This window comes from Thalassophryne amazonica, chromosome 2 (genome assembly GCF_902500255.1).
Source record: "Thalassophryne amazonica chromosome 2, fThaAma1.1, whole genome shotgun sequence".
Classification (NCBI taxonomy): domain Eukaryota; kingdom Metazoa; phylum Chordata; class Actinopteri; order Batrachoidiformes; family Batrachoididae; genus Thalassophryne; species Thalassophryne amazonica.
The window spans coordinates 148170790-148192067 of NC_047104.1; the positions used below are offsets into that span (position 1 = coordinate 148170790).

General features: G+C 40.7%; 1 long non-coding RNA gene across 1 annotated transcript; it reads right to left on the bottom strand.

Annotated features, from left to right (window-relative positions):
* Positions 1–409: 409 nt before the first annotated feature.
* Positions 410–15620, bottom strand: LOC117532338. Its single transcript, XR_004566841.1, has 3 exons — positions 15610–15620; positions 7906–7909; positions 410–575 (listed from the first exon to the last, which is right to left on the bottom strand). It is a non-coding gene; the product is annotated as an uncharacterized LOC117532338 (long non-coding RNA).
* Positions 15621–21278: the final 5658 nt, after the last annotated feature.

Consider the following 21278-nt stretch of genomic DNA (forward strand, 5'->3'; position numbering starts at 1 on the left):
ATTTCCAAAAGCTGTAACTTCAAAAGTTTTCAAGATACAGACCTAATATTTGGCATTTCACCATAAGTTTGGAATGTGATTAATACATAAAACTGACACAATAAAGCCGAGAGGTGACCTGGGATTGTTTTTTCAAAACTGGGTAATTTCAGATGGAATGACCTAGCATGATGCTGCCACCACCATGCTTCACTGTAGGGATGGTGCCTGATTTCCTCCAAACATGACGCCTGGCACTCGGACTTAAGAGTTCAATCTTTGTCTCATCAGACCAAAGAATTTTATTTCTCATGGTCTGAGAGCCCTTCAGGTGCCTTTTGGCAAACTCCAGGTGGGCTGCCATGGGCATTTTACTAAGGAGTGGCTTCCATCTGGCCACTCTACCATACAGCCATGACTGGTGGATTGCTGCAGAGATGGTTGTTCTTCTAGAAGGTTCTCCTCTCTCCACAGAGGAATACTGGTGCTCTGACAGAGTGAGCATCAGGTTCTTGGTCACCTCCCTGACTAAGGACCTACTCCTCAGATTACTCAGTTTAGACAAGCAGCCAGCTCTCGGAAGAGTCCTGGTGGATCTAAACCGCTTCCATTTATGGATGATGGAGGTCACTGTGATAATTGGGACCTTCAACGCTGTAGAAATGTTTCTGTACCCTTCCTCAGATTGGTACCTCAAGGCTATCCTGTCTTTGAGATCTACAGACAATTCCTTTGACTTCATGCTTGGTTTGTGCTCTGACATGCACTGTCAACTGTGGGACCTTATATGTAGACAGGTGTGTGTCTTTCCAAATCATGTCCAATCAACTGAATTTACCCCAGGTGGACTTCAATTCAGCTGTAGAAACATCTCAAGGATGATCAGTGGAAACAGAATGCACCTGAGCTCAATTTTGAGCTTCATGGCAAAGGCTGTGAATACTTATGTACATGTGATTTCTTAGGGGGGTTTTTTTATGTACAACTGGTTCCTTAGTTATTTTTTTTTTTTTTTTTGAATAGATTTCCAAAAAAAGAAAAAAAAAAGAAAAAAAAAACTTTTTTTACATTGTCATTATGGGGTATTGTGCGTATTTTGAGGAAAAAATGAATTTCTTCCATTTTGGAATAAGACTGTAACATAATAAAATGTGGAAAAAGCAAAATAATGTGCTACAGTATCACAGCACTACTAATGTGGTACTGCTATAAGTATCAGCAAACTGCACAATGTGAAAGGAGACTTAAGGATTGCTAGACCAAACCCAAAACAAACCTGAGTATAATTACATCTGACCACATTACACCATCAGGTCATAGTGAGTATCTCCAATCCACAGGAGTACTAAACATGTTGCTACACAAACCAGAGTAGGCCAGAGGATGAAGGCCACATCAGCAGGGTCAAGCACGTTGTTTGGCCTCCTGATGTCTGCAGAACCCTGCTCAAGGACAGACAGGAATGAAGGCAGCGGGTCAGAATTAATAAGAAGTGTTGATGTGATGTGCATTCCAGGCATGTTTTCATGTGCGATTTGGCTGGTAGCCATAAAACCACAAAGCAGTACCACTGCTGCATATCTGGGTGCCTGGAACCAATCCAGTGGTTGGTACTGGACAATATATATTTCATGATTATCATTCCTGCTTCATCTAGTGTGCTTTGATAAGCAACTTGTTGCATGGTGTTAAAAACTGATTTCCAGTCTCAACTGATATCCACACACTTATGGACTGCTGAAAAAGATTGTATGCATGCCGGGTTTCTTCGAGCAAACTGTTGATGCTCTGAGTAACTTCTCTTATATCGGAATTGTGCAGAGCGGAGCAATCAGAGTGCACATTCAGATATAAATGATTTGTTTGATTACCTCTGCTGAAGCAGTCATGCTCTAAACAGCAGGATTATCTGATATCTCCAAAACTTTGTTATAATAATATGTAATATACATTTCAAAAATATGCTGTATTATCATCTACAGCCACAAGATGGCACTGTCAACAAAGTGACAAGCTGCTCCTGTATGCTGATCTGATCAGATTTTCATACCGTTATTTAGAGAATAGGACAGCTGTGGCTGATGTATCAATCACATCTTTTTTTTTTTTCTTTCCTGGCAGGTTGGATAAATCACAATCCATCCATAGAATAGGGAAGCTTGGTGCTCATTATCCATCGTCAGAATGATGGAAAATCTGTCTGACACCACGGAATATTTCTGTTCAAGTCTAATTTTTACAACACACTGCTGTAATGTCTTGGTATTTTATAATGAAGTGGCAACTTTTATAAAACGTTGTAATGCACTTTGTGGTGGTTTTATGTGTTTAAGTTTTGTTTTGCATTGAAACTTGAGGAACAAGTGAAAATAGCAAGAATAGTTGCAGTTATTATTGTTAAAAGTTGTTCCAGTCAGCCATTTTATTTCACACTAGGACTCCCAGAACTCTAACACTACTAGAACTGCCAAGGCCGTCAATTTGACGGGTAGCATTCTCCCTCTTTTACTACCTTGAAAAAAAATGTGTCATCACCACCTCCTGCTGGCGGGACAACTCGTCTCTTTTTACCCGGGGGAGGCTCACTCTCCGACTCGCTGACACTGGAGCTGACGACGGACCAAGAGTTGTCAAAAAAAAAAACCCTCATCCCCAGAATCCCTCCCATCTAAATTTTGTAGCATTTCCAATTCTTCATTTACAGAAAATCATTGTCTAGAAGTAATTTAGAATGAATTGCTAGCTGTTTCTTTCTCAAACAGTGCGCCTGAGTGATGGTTGCTAGGCGACACTCGGGAAAAAAATACAATACAAAAGGTAGTTAGAGGTAGAAATACTTATATCTTCTTTTTCTTTTTAAGTAGAGACAAAGGAACAATCTGAACAAAGATTTAGACAAAGTCAGGATGCCAGGAAGAGAATGGTTTTAATTAAGCAGAGTTATGACAGGTCAAACTTTCAAAACCATCAAATTGACTACCCTGGTAGTTCTAGTGTTAAAGCTGCTTTCTTTATATCACTATCCTAATTTTTGAACTCCCCAATATCGGTATCAGTATCGGTCAGGCTCTGCTGGTGCCTACGCACTGGAGTGGCATAGCCAGCTGCTGAAAGAAGGAAAAATGCTTTTATTTGTGTTTTACAGCTTAACTGCTGTGAAACACTTACACAACGAACAGCTTTAAGTGGAGGCCATGATATCATTTGACCACCGCGTTCTGTGTCTCGTCACTTTTTGCTCAGTTTGACTGAAATGTTCTCTCTGGCTCCACGCTGTGCTCTGGCAGTGAGGACCAGCAGATGTTTCATGCTTTTCATTCCGTTCCGTAGTGTCTGCATGCATTTATTGTTTAATCAGCCTCGTGAGCATTTTAACTGACCGATGCTGATTCTGGAAAACTGGCGTTAATCTGGCAGATTAATCGATCAAACAATATTTTGCTTTTTTGCCCAAAATTGTGGATAATGAAACATTCCTTGAAGGTATAAGGACTATGACTGGTGCCTGTTTGGGCAGATAGAGGTGCATGCTGGGATGCATGGAGTGTGTAACACTCTGTTACTGTAAAAATCATGGCTCTGCAGCACATACAGCACAATGTGATTGTCACAATCTGCAACCTAATTGGCTAAGCCCCAGTGCCAATCAAGCTTTAATGAATAACGGCGACCACTTCCGGATGATGACATCATCACCTCACTCACATCTTCAGCTTGGATAGAAGCCAAGACCTCAACACGGAACTGGTGTCTTTTCTTCCTTCTTCTTGACATTTAATTTTAATTTTACATTCCTGATCGCTCTGTTGTGATTCTCAACATCTTTTTTGAAATTTTCCTGTGGTTCCGCTTTGTCTTATCTCATTATTCTTTCTTTTTCCTCTGTCTGATTTTTCTTTTTTGTACTCATTCATCTTCACATGCTCCCTCCTCCTCTAATCTTCCCTTTATCCCCTCCCCCCCTTGGTTTTCATATATTCTGTCCCCCCCATCTTGCCCCTCCCCTTGTCACTCTCCCTTGCATTCTACCCTTCAGTTTGCCCCGCCCACCTGCCCCTCCATCCCCTCTGTTCCAGTTTTGCTTGCAGCATCGGCTTTGTCTGCCAGCCTTGTGTGTGTGTGTGTGTGTGTGTGTGTGTTGTTGGCAGCTGTTCAGAGCTGCAGAAGGCTGTATGACTTGCTAAGATGTTGATCTGTATTTTTCGGGGTGGGTTTGGCCTCCTGTCTTCCAGCTTCATCCTCAGCTGGTCTGACTACAAAATGAGTTTTCTCTCTCTCTCTCTCTCTCTCTCTCTCTCTCTATCTCTCTCTCTCTCTCTCCATCTTAGGCCCTGGTCACACGGCACTAACGAAGGACACCAAAGCCAAAATGAAACAAGAAATCTGGACTTACATTGACTTTCGGAGACATCGTTTAACCGTCGTCCAGCTTCGTTCCTGTAGGTGGCGCTTCATCAGTATTTTCAAACTGTTGAAAAATGTGGACGAATCTTGACGATAACCTCAATTCATCTGTATTCCGTTTGCTTCTGTCTTGACGGTTCCTCATTGTTTGCGTAGTTCCCGTACCGTCAGTGTTCCGTTTCACTGACATCCAAATTCATCCAACCTCCCAAGTCCAAAGTCTTGCACGAACATTGACGATATCTGAACGGATCAATAACTAAAGATCGGACGAGCTGAATGTGACTCGTCCACATGTGGGACAAAAAGCAACGTTGTCATATAGAAACAATAGCGGCAAGAACGTTTTATCAAGTACTTTAACTATTCACGCATGTTCGCACGCCATCTGTGGCTGGAACGTTCCAGCCACAGACGGCGACTGAGACGTGCATGTGCTCACATGTTGTTTTTGTGAGGACAGACCTGTTGACCTGTTGTCAAGACAACAGGTCTCACAAAAACACTCACGCACCTGCAGGTGCTGTGGAGAGCGCACATTGGCTGCAGAAATGATCACAGGTTGGTGCTCAGTCTGATACCCGCTGTCAAGTCACGTCATCATGAATGTTTTGTTTTGATTTTGTTTAAAGCATCAAGGTCGCCATTCGCTTTGTTTTTCTTTTGTTAGTTTTGGTTTTGTTTCGTTCTTTTATGCACACTCTGGACTCGCAGGCTTTTCGGTGATGGGAGATGTGCCGGCTCTTTCGTCCATTTTTTGTCAACGATTTGTGACTTTGTGACTTTTTTTACTTCGCTCCCTTACTATCGCTGTTATGCCATGTGACCAGGCCCTTATTTCCAACCACTTTACTCTCAGCAAAATTAATTTTTTTGCGCTGTCATCATACACAACTTTATGCAGCTACATTGGCACAGGTGTGAATTTTTTATTTATTTATTTATTTTTTGGACTTACCATTTTTCACTTTCATAAGGTGATCTCAGTGTAAAGTATCCTAGTGGGTCTGGAATTTTATTTTTAATTTATTTATTCATTTTTATGGTGCATTTTGGCCATAGTTTTGGCCATATGTCAACACCGAACCAAGACAGTGTAACAATCACCGTGCAGTCCTCAAAAATATAAATTAATAATCACCCAAACCAAGGTTTGTCCAGAATAAAGATGCATCTATTCTCCCTCTTGTATGGCTAGCATATCAGTGTAGTATGACGTATGTTTCCTCCTGTTCCACCAAAACAGGTCTCAGCCTCACTACATCTAAATTCTGGGTCTGTTCATGAAGCACAGGTCTAGTTGGCCCTACACCCTTGGGTGCTGGACTGACCTCAGGCCGCCCTACCGATTCAAGACCTGGAAACAGAGACTAAGCACCAACACGGACTCACACACACACTCATTTTCAACCGCTTATCCAAGATTGGGTCATGGGGAGCTGGAAACTATCCCAGCAGTTATAGGGTATGAGGCAGGGTACACCCTGGACTGGACATCAGTCTGTTGCAGGGCCACATATTGACAAATAAAGATATTCACACCCGCACACGCACTTAGGGAATATTTAGTTTCCAGTTCAGCTAACCTGCATGTCTTTGGATGTGGAAGGAAGTCGCAAACCCATGTAAACACGGGGAGAAAGTGCAAACTCCACACAGAAATGCCACGGATGGAAATCGATCCCATGACACTCTTGCTATGAGGCAACAGTGCTAACCACTAAGTCACCGTGCTGCCCACCAAGATGAACAGTTCTTTGTTTCAATAATGGACTCTGTTTTTATTGCTCTTTTGTTGTTGTTGTTTTTTCTGTTTCTGTTTCTTCTGTTTGTTTTTTTCCCATGTTTAAAAAAAATTGCAGCTGTTAGAATGACCTAAACAGTGGGCCACTCCACTGAGTCTGGTCTGCTTCAGGTTTCTTCCTCAGTAAAATCAGAGGGAGTCTTTCCTCACCACTGTCACCTGTGTGCTTGCTCCAGGGGGGTCGGTGAGGTTAGACCCTATCCATTTGAAGCACCTTGATGCAGCTTTGTTGTGATTTGGAACTACATTAAAAAAAATGAATTGAATTAAACTGCTAGCCTGTTAGCTTGCTGAGTTTGAACTCGAAGACAGGGGCGTGTACAGCCTTCTTTTATCGCACACTGAGTTACCCATACTCCACCTTTTTTTTTAATTTATGGATTCATCATGACGTAGCCAGAATCAGCGCTGCCAACATGGCAACAACAACAGCACAACTATTTTGGCGGACATCTTGCACAAGTATGAGTTAGCATTTATTGCTTTTAAGCTGTTGTCTGCACAAACTGGCTGGGACGGACAAACTCAATCACTCCTCCACATTTACGCTGTTCAAGCCCAACGCAGAATCTGAGCAAACAGAAGCACTCACTCCTGTGCTGTCACATAGCGTGTATTTGTCTGAATGCCTGTTTGAGTCCACGCTAACAGGTCGACTCACAGTGTGCTGTTGAGCCATCTGGCAGGCGGTGTAATGAGGGTCACCACCCCCTGTCTCACGCACGTCCACCTACATTACCAAAGAAAATTTTTTCACAATGTCAGCAAACTGGATCAGCTTCAAAAAACAACTCAGTCATGGATTTATTCAGTTCCTGACATTTTCAGAAATGCTAAACCTATGGTAGCACACTCACGCTTAGCACGTAGCGTTTAGCATCTCAGCAGGATTTTGATATTTTCTGTGCAGATATTTGCATGTTGGCTTGAATCGAAGCAGGTTCACCAAAAACACACAGAGGATTTGTCCTCTGGAAGTCATAACCACCCACACAACCGCTAACCGACGCTGCCTTTGCTGTTGCTGCTGCTGGCATCAAACTGTGTTTCTCATCAAATCATTTAACATGCTCTAATGAATTAAATGGCACATCCCTAACCTTTAGACGTGCCTCTCTGGAAGTCATTTGCACCTGTAATGTGTGTGTGTGTGTGTGTGTTCACTGCAGAGACGAGGGTGAGGACTGCAGCACTGCAGCCTGCTGCCAAACTCACGCCACACTGCAGTTCCAGAGATGCATTACCGCTGCAAAAACAGCACACAGCACACCACCTAACCCTTCAAACCGTCTCCAACTGTCAGGTGAAGACTCCAATCAAGAAGAACATCAGCGTGTACCATTAAAAAAAAAAAGTTATTCTCTCAAATTTCAACTGGTAACAACTTAGTTTCTCCAGTCTGATTTCTAACAATAACATTTTCCCAAGTAAAGAGCACATATTGCCCAGTAGCCACATGCAACATTAAGCTATACATAATAAGATGCACATCTAGATACGTAGGCTGCAATGTGATTCAAAGATGAAACTTGTTACAATTAAGTTTGTGTCATTTTGGTGCAATACGATCCAACTGTTATATTTTTTTTGGTTTAATTTAGACATTTATTTCATAGTGCAGCAGATAAGTGAAACAATCATGCAAATGGTGATAAAAGCATCAAATTCGACAGAAATACTCCTGAGACAGTCCTCTTTTGAAAAAAACGATTGGCCACTTGACTTTTCAATTGGTGGTCAGGTTGGGGTCAATTGAAGAATTACAGAGAGGTCAAAATTAAAAGATGCTCCAATCATATTGAAAAATATTCCACATTATTTGCCTGATCATAAAGATTCCAAAAATGTATAGTTTGGACTATCTGTGACTGAATTCTATGGAGTTACAGGATAAAAACAGCAAGAATGGTGACAAAGGTCACTGTCAGTTTGAACAGGGGTCAAAAGTTAAAGTTGCTCCAATTTTGGTAAAAAGGGATGCAAATTATTGGGTAGCAGAATTGGCTAAAATGACTTTAAATATGGCATGGTTGTTGGTTCCACATTTACAGGTTTAATTATTTTCAACAAAAATATAAATGCAACACATGCTCACATTTGTCAGGGGCTGGAGTAAAAGATCTAAGATTTCGTCTATGCAGGCAATGCATCCAAAATGTCACTTAAACATCTTGATTATTGCACAGGTGTCACAATAAACTAAATGTGCATGTTGATGTTGAAAAGAGATTATTAGACGAAAAAGCCAGATGTGGTGGTTCTAGACTGGCTTGATTACACACGGTCTGCAGTTGAGAGATTGGTTGGAGGTGGTTGGAGGTGGGTTATGGTTGTGTTAGGGATAGACTGATAATCGCCTAGGCCGATAATCTGCATCAGGTGATAATCACTCTGGGTACTCTGGGATGGACTGGTAATCGGCTGGGCCGATAATCGGGATTGGCCAATAATCCCTCTGGGTGCTCTGTAGGGATAGACCGGTAATCGGTTGAGCCGATAATCTGCATCGAGAGATAATCCCTCTGGGTGCTCTGTAGGGATGGACCGGTAATCGGTTTGGCTGATAATCGGCATTGGCCAATAATCCCTCTGGGTACTCTGTAGGGATAGAGTGATAATTGTCTGAGGCGATAATCTGCATCATCTGATAATCACTCTGGGTGCTCTGTAGGGGTAGAGCGATAATCGGCCGGGCCGAAACTCAGCCAATAATCGACCGAGCCGATTATCAGTCTATCCCTAAATTTTCAGTTCACAGTCAGCAGCTTGGTGGGCATTCCTGCAGTCAGGAAGGCAATTAAAGACTCCAACAAAATGTATGCCATTGTGTGTGTTCTTATGTGATAAACCTGTACATTTCAGAGTGGCCTTTTACTGTGACCGGTCCAAGACACACATGTACAATAATCATGCTGTTTAATCAGCATCTTGATATGCCACAGCAGCCAGGTGGATGGATGATCTTGGCAAAGGTGAAACACAAACACGGACTGCACAAACACATTTTAAGAGGATTAAGGCTTTTGTGTGCATAGAGGAAGTCTTTTACTTCAATGGGTGACAAGGGGGAATGAAAGCAAAAGTGTTGCATTTCTATTTTTTGTTGAGTACATTTCTGAAATTGCTGATGCGGTGGAATTGTCATGTACAACCATCTCTATAATCTGCAGAGAATGGTTTGCAAAAGAAACATCCTCTGAGTGGTGATTTTTTGGGCAAAAAAAAAGTTGATAGAAAGGATACAGCCGAATTACCACTTGTTACAACCAAGGCATGTAGAAAAGCATCCCTGAATGCCGGACAGGTTGAACCTTGAAGGAGATGAGCTACATCAGCAAACCACACTGAGTGCCACTCCCGTCAGCTAAAACTGTACAATGGAAGATTGGAAAAGCGCTGCCTGGGCTGATGAGTCTTGATTTCTACTGTGACAAGTTTACATTAGGGTCAGAATTTGGCATAATTAAGATGAAATTATGGATCCGTTCTGCCTCATCAAAAATTCAGGTTGCTGATGGCTGTGGCTGTGCGGCGCCTGTGTGATGCTCTCATGTCAATATGGAATAGAATTTCTGAGGAATGTTTTATAGCACCTTAATGAATATGTGTCACACAGATTTAAAGCAATTCTGAAGGTAAAAGGGGGCGCACATCTCTGTTGCTGGATTTTATATCCAACATGGATGTTTTTAATTTGCTACTGGGTAATGTCAGTGAACTCATTTACTATCACGTTGTGCACAAAGTTTGGCGTACAACAGCTGCAATCCGGTTGTTAAGTGTGATGTAACGCATCATGTAATTTTCAACTTCCGGGTCCAAACAAAAAAGGCGTGCTGTCATTAACACTGAGAACTGCACTGAGACGCTCTGATCAGGCTGCACTTAAACCGTTGCACACGGACAACAGCATTAACATCGCAACATAAAACTCTTTGTATACTTGTGCCTAAAACTCTCTTGGATATATTAACTGGGTTTTTAGACGTTGTTATTGCGTTTGTTTTATGTGAAAATGCCCATGGCATGGGCAACTTACACATCTGTGATGGCACCATCACTGCTAAAAGGTACATCCAGGTTTTGGAGCAACACATGCTGCCATCCAAGCAACATCTTTTACAGGGACGTCCCTGCTTACTTCAGCAGGACAATGTCAAGCCACATTCTGCACGTGTTACAACAGTGTGGCTTCGTAGTAAAAGAATGTGGGTACTAGACTGGCCTGCCTGCAGTCCAGACCTGTCGTCCATTGAAAATGTGTGGCGCATTATGAAGTGCAGAATACGACAACAGAGACCCCGGACTGTTGAACAACTGAAGTTATACATCAAGCAACAATGGGAAATAATTCCACCAACAAAGCTTCAACAATTAGTGTCCTCAGTTCCCAAATGCTTATTGAGTGTTGTTAGAAGGAAAGGTGATGTAACACAGTGGTAAACATACCACTGTCCCAGCTTTTTTGAAACGCGTTGCAGGCATCCATTTCAAAATGAGCAAATATTTGCACAAAAACAATAAAGTTTATCAGTTTGAACATTACATATCTTGTCTTTGTGGTGTATTCAATTGAATATAGGTTGAAGAGGATTTGCAAATCATTGTATTCTGTTTTTATTTACATTTTAGACAGTGGTAAACATACCACTGTCCCAGCTTTTTTGAAATGTGTTGCAGGCATCCATTTCAAAATGAGCAAATATTTGCACAAAAACAATAAAGTTTCTCAGATTGAACATTAAATATCTTGTCTTTGTGGTGTATTCAACTGAATATAAGTTGAAGTGGATTTGCAAATCATTGTATTCTGTTTTATTTACACTTTTCACAACGTCCCAACTTCATTGGAATTGGGGTTGTATTTTTGATTATAGACCTCCTTTCACATTAACTTACATTCTTTGTAAATCATTTTTGATTAAATTTATCACATCAAAGTCCACTGAACACCGCAAAGCCATTGTTGATTTATTTCAGCAGATGCTCCAGGTGGAGGCGACACTCTGTCATGACCTGACTCAGACATTTGAGAAAGCGCCAAATAACACAAGATTTTTTTTTTTTAACCGGGGTCCGTGGGCATTTTTTGGACAGTTCACTCGCCTGACATAAATATTTTATTATTGCTGTTAACAGCTCTCCCTGCATACCACAATCAAGTTTTATGTCTCTTTTTTTCAGGACAACCTGTGCTTTCATAATATATATGCTTTTGTTGTGTTTTTTGTTCCTTTTTATAAATAAGGAAGGAAAAGGTAAAGCAAAAAACAATTTTCCACACACATTTATTCAAAACACACAACAAGCTATAATAAACAACTGTTTTGACACTTTATAAAGATAATTTGAGGTCTTGTGTGAAAGACTGTACAACAAAAAGGTTCAAGCAATAAACACAAATGCACATTTTGAACAATATATACAAAATGGTCTATGCATTTTGTTGTCCATTGATATGGTAAACAGTGCTTTACGCAGAGAAAGCAACAGAGTTATCCATTAACATTCACATGCAAACTAGTGGAGCAATCCTGATAGTTACACACTTTGTTTGAGCATGTGAGACTGTCATCAGAGGCTCTCCATCTGCTCCTGCTTTCACTGATCGCTGTGCGTAATGGCTCAGGGCATACTGAGTATGTACTAATAGTATGTAGTCATTGGAGCACCCAGGGGGCTATTCAAACGAGCCAACTAGTAACATATCACTCCTGAAAACAATCTTTGGCTTTTCACATGAGGCAAATCTGCCCTACGATTGGATTTTGGAAAACCATGTGACGGTGAACCAATTCTGATTGGACATTCACATTGCGCACGTCATCGCACAGCTTCTATGGGGAGTACAAAGATGGCTGATGGCGAGCTCGAACATCCACGGAGTTAACTTTTCAGCAAAAAAAAAAAGTAAGTTTCTATCTCATATCATTAAAAAGTTATTTATAATTTAGTAAAGATTGGTCTTAGCTGTTGTGTATGATGGCGTCGGCTCCAGAGGGTTAACCAGGTGCAGAAAGACAAAAATCAACTAGGGAACGATGATTTACCCAGACTGACTTCAAATATGAGTAAATTAAGTGCTTTTATTTATTTATTTATTTATTTATTGGGTTTCTTGTTGCGTTTTGGAAATGAGGATGTGCCTCTGTCCTGAAAACTGTTCATGTATTCACAGTGGGTGTGCCATCTAGTGTTCAAGAGATCAAACTTCAGCCACTGACCCAACATAACTAATGTATTTAATCTTTTCACCAAAACATCAAAATGTAGGCTTGCATCTTAGATGTACCTCCAGGAAAATTGTAGCTGTAGTTTTGAGGTCTGCACAATAAATGTATCTGTATTTGTTTTTTGTGGTTGTTGTTTTAATGTTTTATCAATTTAGCTTCACTAAGGGACTATATAAACCATTCAGTAACACTTCCATCATAACTTTTACACTTAAGTTTATGTCACAATATATACCATTACCATGAAGAGATTAAATTTATATAGAATATGAATTTTAGGTAATATCGCCCAGCCCTAAGGAATGGATATGTAAGATGCATTTAATTGTGCAGAGTGCTCCCCCAATACAGTCACTACATGACTTACACCACCTGCATACAGTGATACCTACTGGCACTACCAGCAAAGAGGGTATAATGGCATTTCCCACACCGCTATCCCACTGCTTCTTAATCTGAATATACCACATGATTGGACGTTTGCATTGATGCTGCGAGCACCAGGCGATACAGCTTATCTGCACAATGCGCTGCTGACGGGCCATCTGCACGGATGCCTATTTGAAGGCAGGAAGGGGGTCCTTCCAGAGCTCAAGCCATCTGTGAGCCACACAAGAGCAAAAGGACAAGAAACAGCAAGGAGAATGAGCTCTGCATTGCAGCCAAGCACAATATCTCATTAAGGTTTTGTATGGACTTTCCAGCCATGGTCCTCTTTGCCTTCAAATTCCAAAAGCAAATCACTTGTTAGGAAAAGCACTTGGCCACCAGTGAGGGGGTTTTAGCGGCCGAGGGAGAGCCAAGTTTATTTATCTAATATGAGATACCACAAAGTCCATATTGCTGCAAAATGAAGTCAGCGTTGAGTGTGGGCAGAGGGCCGGATCAGAGAGAGGGAAGTCAAACAGCTCTTCAAATGGCAATTTCCCCTGCTTCGCTTCTGGACACGGTAAGTGCTGACTCATGGGGAAAGTGTAGATTGCTTTTGGAATGGGATGAAACAGAGTTTTGGAAAGGGTGTGAGAGAGAGAGAGTCTAAGGATTTATGCTCAATTTCATTAAGCTTTAGGCCCAAGAGAAGAGGCCTGCAAGCGCACCGGGAGCTTATCTGGAGCTATAACCCATATCTGTTTGATTACCAACTATTGATCAAGGTTTTAAATACGTTCCCTTTGGATACAGGCAAATTGTCTGAGCAATCGCAGTGGACACTAAGTGGGACTAGAAGAAGAAATGACTGCTTTGTGATCATATGCAGTCGCTGCCACTACAGAGAGAACAGGGTTTCTGACAAATATGCGGGTGCCTCAGTATGTGGTTTAAAAACTCACCACAGAAGTTGGGAATCAAAATCTACTCATCAGACCAGCTGGTTCACTAATAATGAACAGTGCGGGACCAATAAAAGCAAGTCTTTGGTCATGCTTTCATGAAAGGTCTGGTTGTAGAGTTGGAGTTGTTAAAAATGTTAAATCAACCTGGATTGCTGTATTTTCCAGTCTTTTTTAAACTAGTTTGAGGGGTCCTATACTCTACTAGGACTTATATCACTTAAACTGAACACTCCATTTTAATACAACAATTAAGTTAATGTAACTCAAACTTTGAAAAAAGTTATAGTCACTCATTTCCATTAAATAAATTAACCCAATTCCATTCACTCATTTTAAGTTAAGTTGAGTTCATACCATTGCGAAAAAACTGCAAGTTCTGTTCATGGGCTGCCATTTGGCATTTTCATTCATTTGTAGTCCTTTTATATTTTTTTAGAAAGCAGATTATTGTCAACAAGTAAACCAAAGAAAGCATCCAAAAATTTAATCCAAACTACAATGCAATTTTTTTAGGCAGAAATTTATTTGTCACTTTTTTTTTTATTGAAAAGCAAACTAGATTTACATTAGTTTAATTAACTATAAATTGTTCCGGTACTAAAACTTTAACAATTAAATTTTCGAAAATTATTTTATTTAAGTTGGCAAACTCAAATGGTTTTGAAGGCAATTGGTTTCCTCAAATGGTCTGAGTTCAAGTAACTCATTGGGTTTTACAGTGCACTGAAAAGTCACATGCTAGTTCTAAAATAATACTTAGAAGAACTATTCATATTGGACTTTCCCAGGAATCAACGCACTACACAAAATAAAATCTAATAATAAAAGATTAAATGCCAATAATAAAGGATTATTAACCGAGTGAGAGGTCTGTCTGGGAAATATCAGACCAAGGTGTTAGTATGGGCCGAGCGTTAGCGAGATGCGAAAAACAGCGAGGTCTGATAGCCCCGTACAGACTGAGCAAACGAGCTTAATAATTTGTTTATTATATGGCTATTATATATAAAAACAGGCAAACTTACAGTATCACCCGAATATGCTGCCGACAGTGTTGGACTCATTCACTTTCTTCACCTCCATGAAGAACTTGCGAACAGTTGGTCCTATTGTTAGCAGGTAAGCTAACAATCTGTGTTTTTTTCAATGCTGTTTAGATATTTATGGATTACGTTCATGTCTGACTTCGTTTTTTGAATCGTGCTTTTAGCTTCCTGGTTTGTGACGAAAATACGGGTTGCAGACTGATTGTCATGGTAACCAGTGTGGATATGGGAAAATATCTGACCCGCAATCAGCCAATCAGAGTACGCGTAGCGTCGCGGCCATATAATAAAATATACACTACAATAAAGCATACAAAATCCCAAATTCGAGAGCTGATCATAAAGAAAGCAGTGCTACTTATACTCTGGCGTGACTTATACTCCAGAACATAAGGTAATAATCATCAGCAAATTTTATATTTAATGACATATAAACAATGCTGAACTCTTCTTCAACTTTACTGTCAAACACCAGTGTTGTAAAATTTTGATTTGTGATTAGAATCGATTATATATAGATAGACTTGATTATCTTCAAAACCATTTCAACAAAAGGAAATCGGTTTTGCCTGAAAGGTTTGCGCGAAAACAGAATTTTGCACACAAAAAGCCCATAGTGTAAATGTTCTTGAATATAAGCAATTGTAAATAATTGCATCCACACTTTAAACATACAGTAACATGTGCAAAATCACCCAGCAATTTGAGTATTTTGTGTGTGCAGGACAAGACAGCCAAAGATGCCAACACTGTTGTGAGAACCCCTTGCCCTAGTTGGTAATGACAATGAACTCTGTGTGAAAAGACACCCTGATTCTATTATCTGGTAACTGGTTTCAACAAACAATGCATCTGTCCTAATTAGTCAGCAGCTAGTGTTCATTAAACTCAAGCCTTTTACCTACAACTCAGGGATCATCGTAATCTCAACAGACAACTAGGGTTACGCGTTGTATACTTAATTTGAAAATCATGATGTTTGCAATAAAACATGGACAAATGGATGGAATCAGGGGGTGCTTCCCACATTAGTTTAAGCCCTTTAACATGTCTACTCAATAAACATAATTGTCCCAACAAAAAATTCATTAGTCTTTATTTACTCACTAGTACTCACTTGCAGCACACTTCACCTGGTTTTCTGAATAGGCAAGTCAGCCTCACTATTGTACAAGAGTCAGGAAAAGTCCCCGGTGCATCTCCATGCATCTCCAGGCAGGAACACTCTTCTTGATATCTCGGATTAATTTTTTTCAATGAGCAGTGTTAAAATTGGACGTCAAGTCAGGCAGCACAGTATTTGCCCACCGGTGCACTATGCTGCAGCGTCTTCGAGCTGCTTGCAACGTTCCAGCCCGTGCATGACTTGTAATGATTGACTGATGCATCTCTGCGTATCTCCAGGCAGCAGAACTGTCGATATTACAGATTAATTTCTTTCTGTTCACAACGTTAAAACTGGATGCCATGTTGTGTACCACCGCGACCACCGGGCTCTGCTGAGCACCAGAACACGTTGCTGTAGTGGGTGTTTGTGTGACAAGCTGGAGGCATGGCATCACAGTCGTGTCAGCCAGCCATTGGTGATAGATGATGGACCACCTACCCAAGTCTGGTGACAGCTGTCTAAATTTTATGAAAAAGTGTGCTGTTGCCAGAAAGTTCAGAAACAAAGGATAACAGTAATACTGCCTGGCTGTTTTTCTCTGTTTCATATTAATTTCAACTGATTATCTTTGGCATTTGGGCTGTTGTTGATTAGACAAAACTAGTCATCAAAAAATGTGTCCCTGAGTAGTCCATGAGCCTGTCATCAATTTTGACCTAATTGGTACCACTGAAGGTGATTAAACAACACTTAGAATCCAGCCTCAGTGTACCATGGCCTACAGAAAAATGTATGCTAGCCATCCCAGGGTGGTAGCTGTAGCCAGGTAGGGGTCAATAAAGAATTACACAGAGGTCAAACTTTAAAAATGCTCCAATCATGTTGAAACCTATATCACATCATTTGTCTGACCATAACACTTCCAAAAAGGTATAGTTTGGACTATCTATGATGGAATGTTCTGGAGTTATGGGGTTCAAAACAGCAAAAATTGTGACAAAGGTCAATTTAAGTTTGTACAGGGGTCAAAAGTTAAAGTTGCTCCAATTTCAGTAAAAAATGATGCAAATTATTGGTTGAAATGAAAGGATTAATAAATGGAATAGTTTTGACTGTGTTGAATGTTTGGTCTCCAAAGTAAAGGTCAAACAAGGTTGACGTCCATTGGATTCTATGACAGGTGACATATGTTACCCTGTAACGTGATAACTAAGCATGACACATGGTACAAACTATTCCTTATTAGAACTCTATCAACCCAAACAATAATTTGCATAATTTTTTACTGATATTGGAACGACTTTAACTTTTGACCCCTGTACAAACTGAAACTGACCTTTGTCACCATTTTTGCTGTTTTTACCCCATAACTTCAGAATATTCAGTCATAGATAGTCCAAACTATACTTTTTTGGAATTGTTATGATCAGACAAATAACCTGATATAGTTTTTCAACGTGATTGGAGCACGTGATTCATTGACCCCTACCTGGCTACAGCTACCACCCTAGGATGGCTATCATACATTTTTGTGTAGGCCATGATACACTGAGGCTGGATTCTAAGTGTCATTTAGTCACCTTAAGTGGTACCGAAAACCTGCTTGGCCCATGGACTAGAGCCTGTGGAGACTATGAATACGTAATTGGTAAAAAACAAAAAAGTAATTTGCAGTACCACACAATTACTATCCTTGAGTTCATTCCCAAGGTGTAGGAGTAATAAGTATTACATCAGTGAACATCTGTTGGCAGTATATTTGGATATATGACACTACTGAGTGACAGATCTCTACATCTCCAATAAACAGGTGTTCCAATCAGATCGTGTTAATGAACGTGACTGAGTCCAGAAGTACTGCTGCTGCTCAGTGGAATCTCCAAACCTAATTTGTCCTTCAAAGTGATTGGTGCAGACTTGATAAACACTGCACACTCAACATCCCAAACTGATGAAGACTCGTTGAGCTCAAGTGGCAATGTGGTCCCACGTATCAGCTTCACTGATGTGCATCCGTATTTAGAATCGACAACAACACAATAACCACAATTAGCATGCTGTGCATGCACACTGCAGGACTTGATTAAAGCTCTCCCAACCACATAATAAAACATAATTGACTGGGAATAAATTCAGGACACGAGTCTGTACATACAGCAGAGGTAATGGATCTGCAAGAAGAGCGCAGAGTCTCCGGGGGGGCAGAGAAATCACTCTTCAACCAACAGGCGCGCAGATGGCAACAGCCCTACATCCATGCACATACCGACTTTTTTTTGCAATAAAAATAATCAAAGAAGGAAATGATTCCATAAGCTATATATAATGACCATGAGAGGACTTCCAGGGCAATTCTAGCAGTGGTTGTTGAACAAAAACTGGATAAAAAGATCAAGCCCAGTGTTAACCCCCAAAACGTGAATCAGCTGCAAATTGTGAATTATCTGCAAATCGTTAATTGTAAAATGTGAATACTGAAAAAAAATATCTCACAAAACATGAACGCGGGTCTCGCAAAACCTGAATATCATTCATAATATACATATTATATATATACATATTATATATATATATATATATATATATATATATATATAAAATGTTTTATTTTTTTCAGATTTCAGATTAGTTTATGGGTTTCAGTTTATGGATCGATTACTGCAGGAAATCTTGATCACAAACCCTATGACTACATAAAATTATGACTTTTTGGGGGGTCACTACAGCCAGTGAGGTGGGGAGGTGATCCGAGGAGCTCTCGCTTCTGGTGTCCAACCCCGCTGGGTGTGTCCCGCTCCGGGGACAGTGTCAGGAGAGGAGTTTCACTGAGACGGTCCACCTGTCAAACTCACAGAGGACAGAAACTATCCCCTCCGGTAAACAGCTCAATAACCTTAAACGAGAAACATTGTAAAAAAAGAAACAACACTAGTTTCCAAACTCAGGAAGGCAGACAACGAGCTACAACCTTATTTTATCCATATGAGTTGTCCTCTGAGCTGGAAAAATAATACTGACCTGAACGAGCAGACGGCTGAGAAATGGAAGTGTAGGGACCGTCTACAAAGTGCAAAAAAGACACCAGAAAAATATTCAATAAATTCAGGTGGTCTCCTGCTCGTTGTACTACAGCACTCAGTTTGGAATAATGTGCAAAAATTGAATTTTAGTGATTTTTTTAGTCATTAAAATCACTAAAATTCAATTTTGGCACATTTTTCCAAACTGAGTGCTGTAGTACTGTATAACCAGCAGGAGACTACTGAATTTGGTGACTCCACAGTTGAATTTATTGAATATTTTTCTGGTGTCTTGTTTTTGCACTTTGTAGATGGTCCCTACACTTCGTTTCTCCGCCGCCTGCTCGTTCAGATTAATGTTATTTTTCCAGCTCAGAAGATGTCTCATATGGATAAAAATAAGGTTGTAGCTTGTCTACCTTCCTGAGGTTAGAAACTAGTGTTGACTGTTTTTCTACAATGTTTCTCTTAAGATTATTGAGCCGTTTACCGGAGGAGGTGGTTTCTGTCCTCTGTGAGTGTGACAGCTGGACCATCCCAGTCAAACTCCTCACCTGACACTGTCCCTGGAGCGGGACACACCCAGCGGGGTCAGGCGCTTGACACCAGACGTAAGAGCTGTTGGGATCACCTCTCAACCTCACCAGCTGTAGTGACCCCCCCCCCACCAAATAAATAAATAAAATTAAAATGAAATTTAAAAAAAAATCATTTTTGTGGTAATAGGGTTTGTGATCAAGATTTCCTGCAGTAACTGATCCGTAAACAGAAATCCATAAATATATACAGTATATACAGTATATATATATATATATATATATATATATATATATATATATATATATATATATATATATAATGAATGATATTCCCGTTTTGTGAGACCTGCGTTCACATTTTGTGAGACCCATGTTCACGTTTTGGGAGATATTTTTTCAGTATTCACATTTTGCAATTAACAGTTTGTGAAAAATTCGCGATTTGCAGCTGATTCATGTTTTGGGGGTTAACAGCCAGTCCTCCATGGAGTAATGTTGATCTTAGACACGGCACCACCTGGATTACAAGCAATGATGAACCTTTCAAAGATCAATGGCTAAATTAGTCCAGCAAAACACTTCAATGAAGTTGTGTACAAATGGGTTCAAGGTGTTAACTGATGGTTTATGATAATGTTGATGATATCAATGAATATTCCGCATCCCCTACATACAATAAACTACGCAAAACACTTGGAATTTGGGTATCAACCAATGTCACCACTGATTTTTAAATACAGTTATCCCAAACACTGGTCTTGGATGTGAGTAAGGTGTCTATGATCATAAGTAAGTCCTGCGCAATCCTGAGGTCCATTGGTGTTGGTGCTTAACCCCAAATACTGTGGCATAATGCACATAAGAGGCAATGAATCTCCTGGACAAGATGCCAATCCATACCAGGTTACTTCCACAACCAAGACCAGTACAAATTTACAGTTGGTTGGACGGGTACAATGCAGAGGAAGCGTCTTGTCCAAGGACCTTGATCTCCAGACTGGTAGCCCAACTCCTTGCACCACTGAGCTAACCACTGTGCAAGTTTTCAGATTTAGTTGACTTAAAATTTAAAGGCATACTGAACACCAACTTTTTCAATTAAAACAGAGATTATTTTTTTACAGTGTGGTAGCGGTTTGAGTTCAAATTTACTGAATTATGTCAATTGTTGTGTGTGGGCCGCCAGAAGAGGAGGTACTGCTGGCCCACCACCAGTGGGCGCCCTGCCTGAAGTGCGGGCTTCAGGCACGAGAGGGCGCTGCGGCCATGGACACAGCCGGGGGTGACAGCTGTCGCTCATTACCTCTTGACAGCTGTCACCCATCTACTCAACATCATCTCACTCCATAAAGACCAGACGTCATCTCCACCTCGTTGCCGAGATATCATACTTCATTGGAGGTAATATCCTCAGCCGTTTTGCAATATTGTTTGTATATTGTGAGTGTTTGCAGGAGTACCGGTACCGCTGTCATTGGAGGCTGAGAGAGCGTTGAAGGCACTCTTTTCCCTGAGGAATCTTCAGTACTCTGCAAGTTATTGAGTGACAGGTGGAGGTGGCATTCCCACCGTTGTTGTTACTGGGTGTACACACACCCACACTTGACTGTCTTTGTTCTTCGCCAGCAGTACCAGATCCGACAGTCAGGCACGGTGATCACCTGGGAATTCGGGACTTGGCGGCTCACCAGGTTCTGGGGCGGCGGAAATCGTGTGGTTCCGGCTGTTCTCAGGACAGACGTCTTCTATCCTCGAGCCTGCCCACATGTCACCTTTGTGTATTGACTGTTATGATATTCTGAGATTGTCTG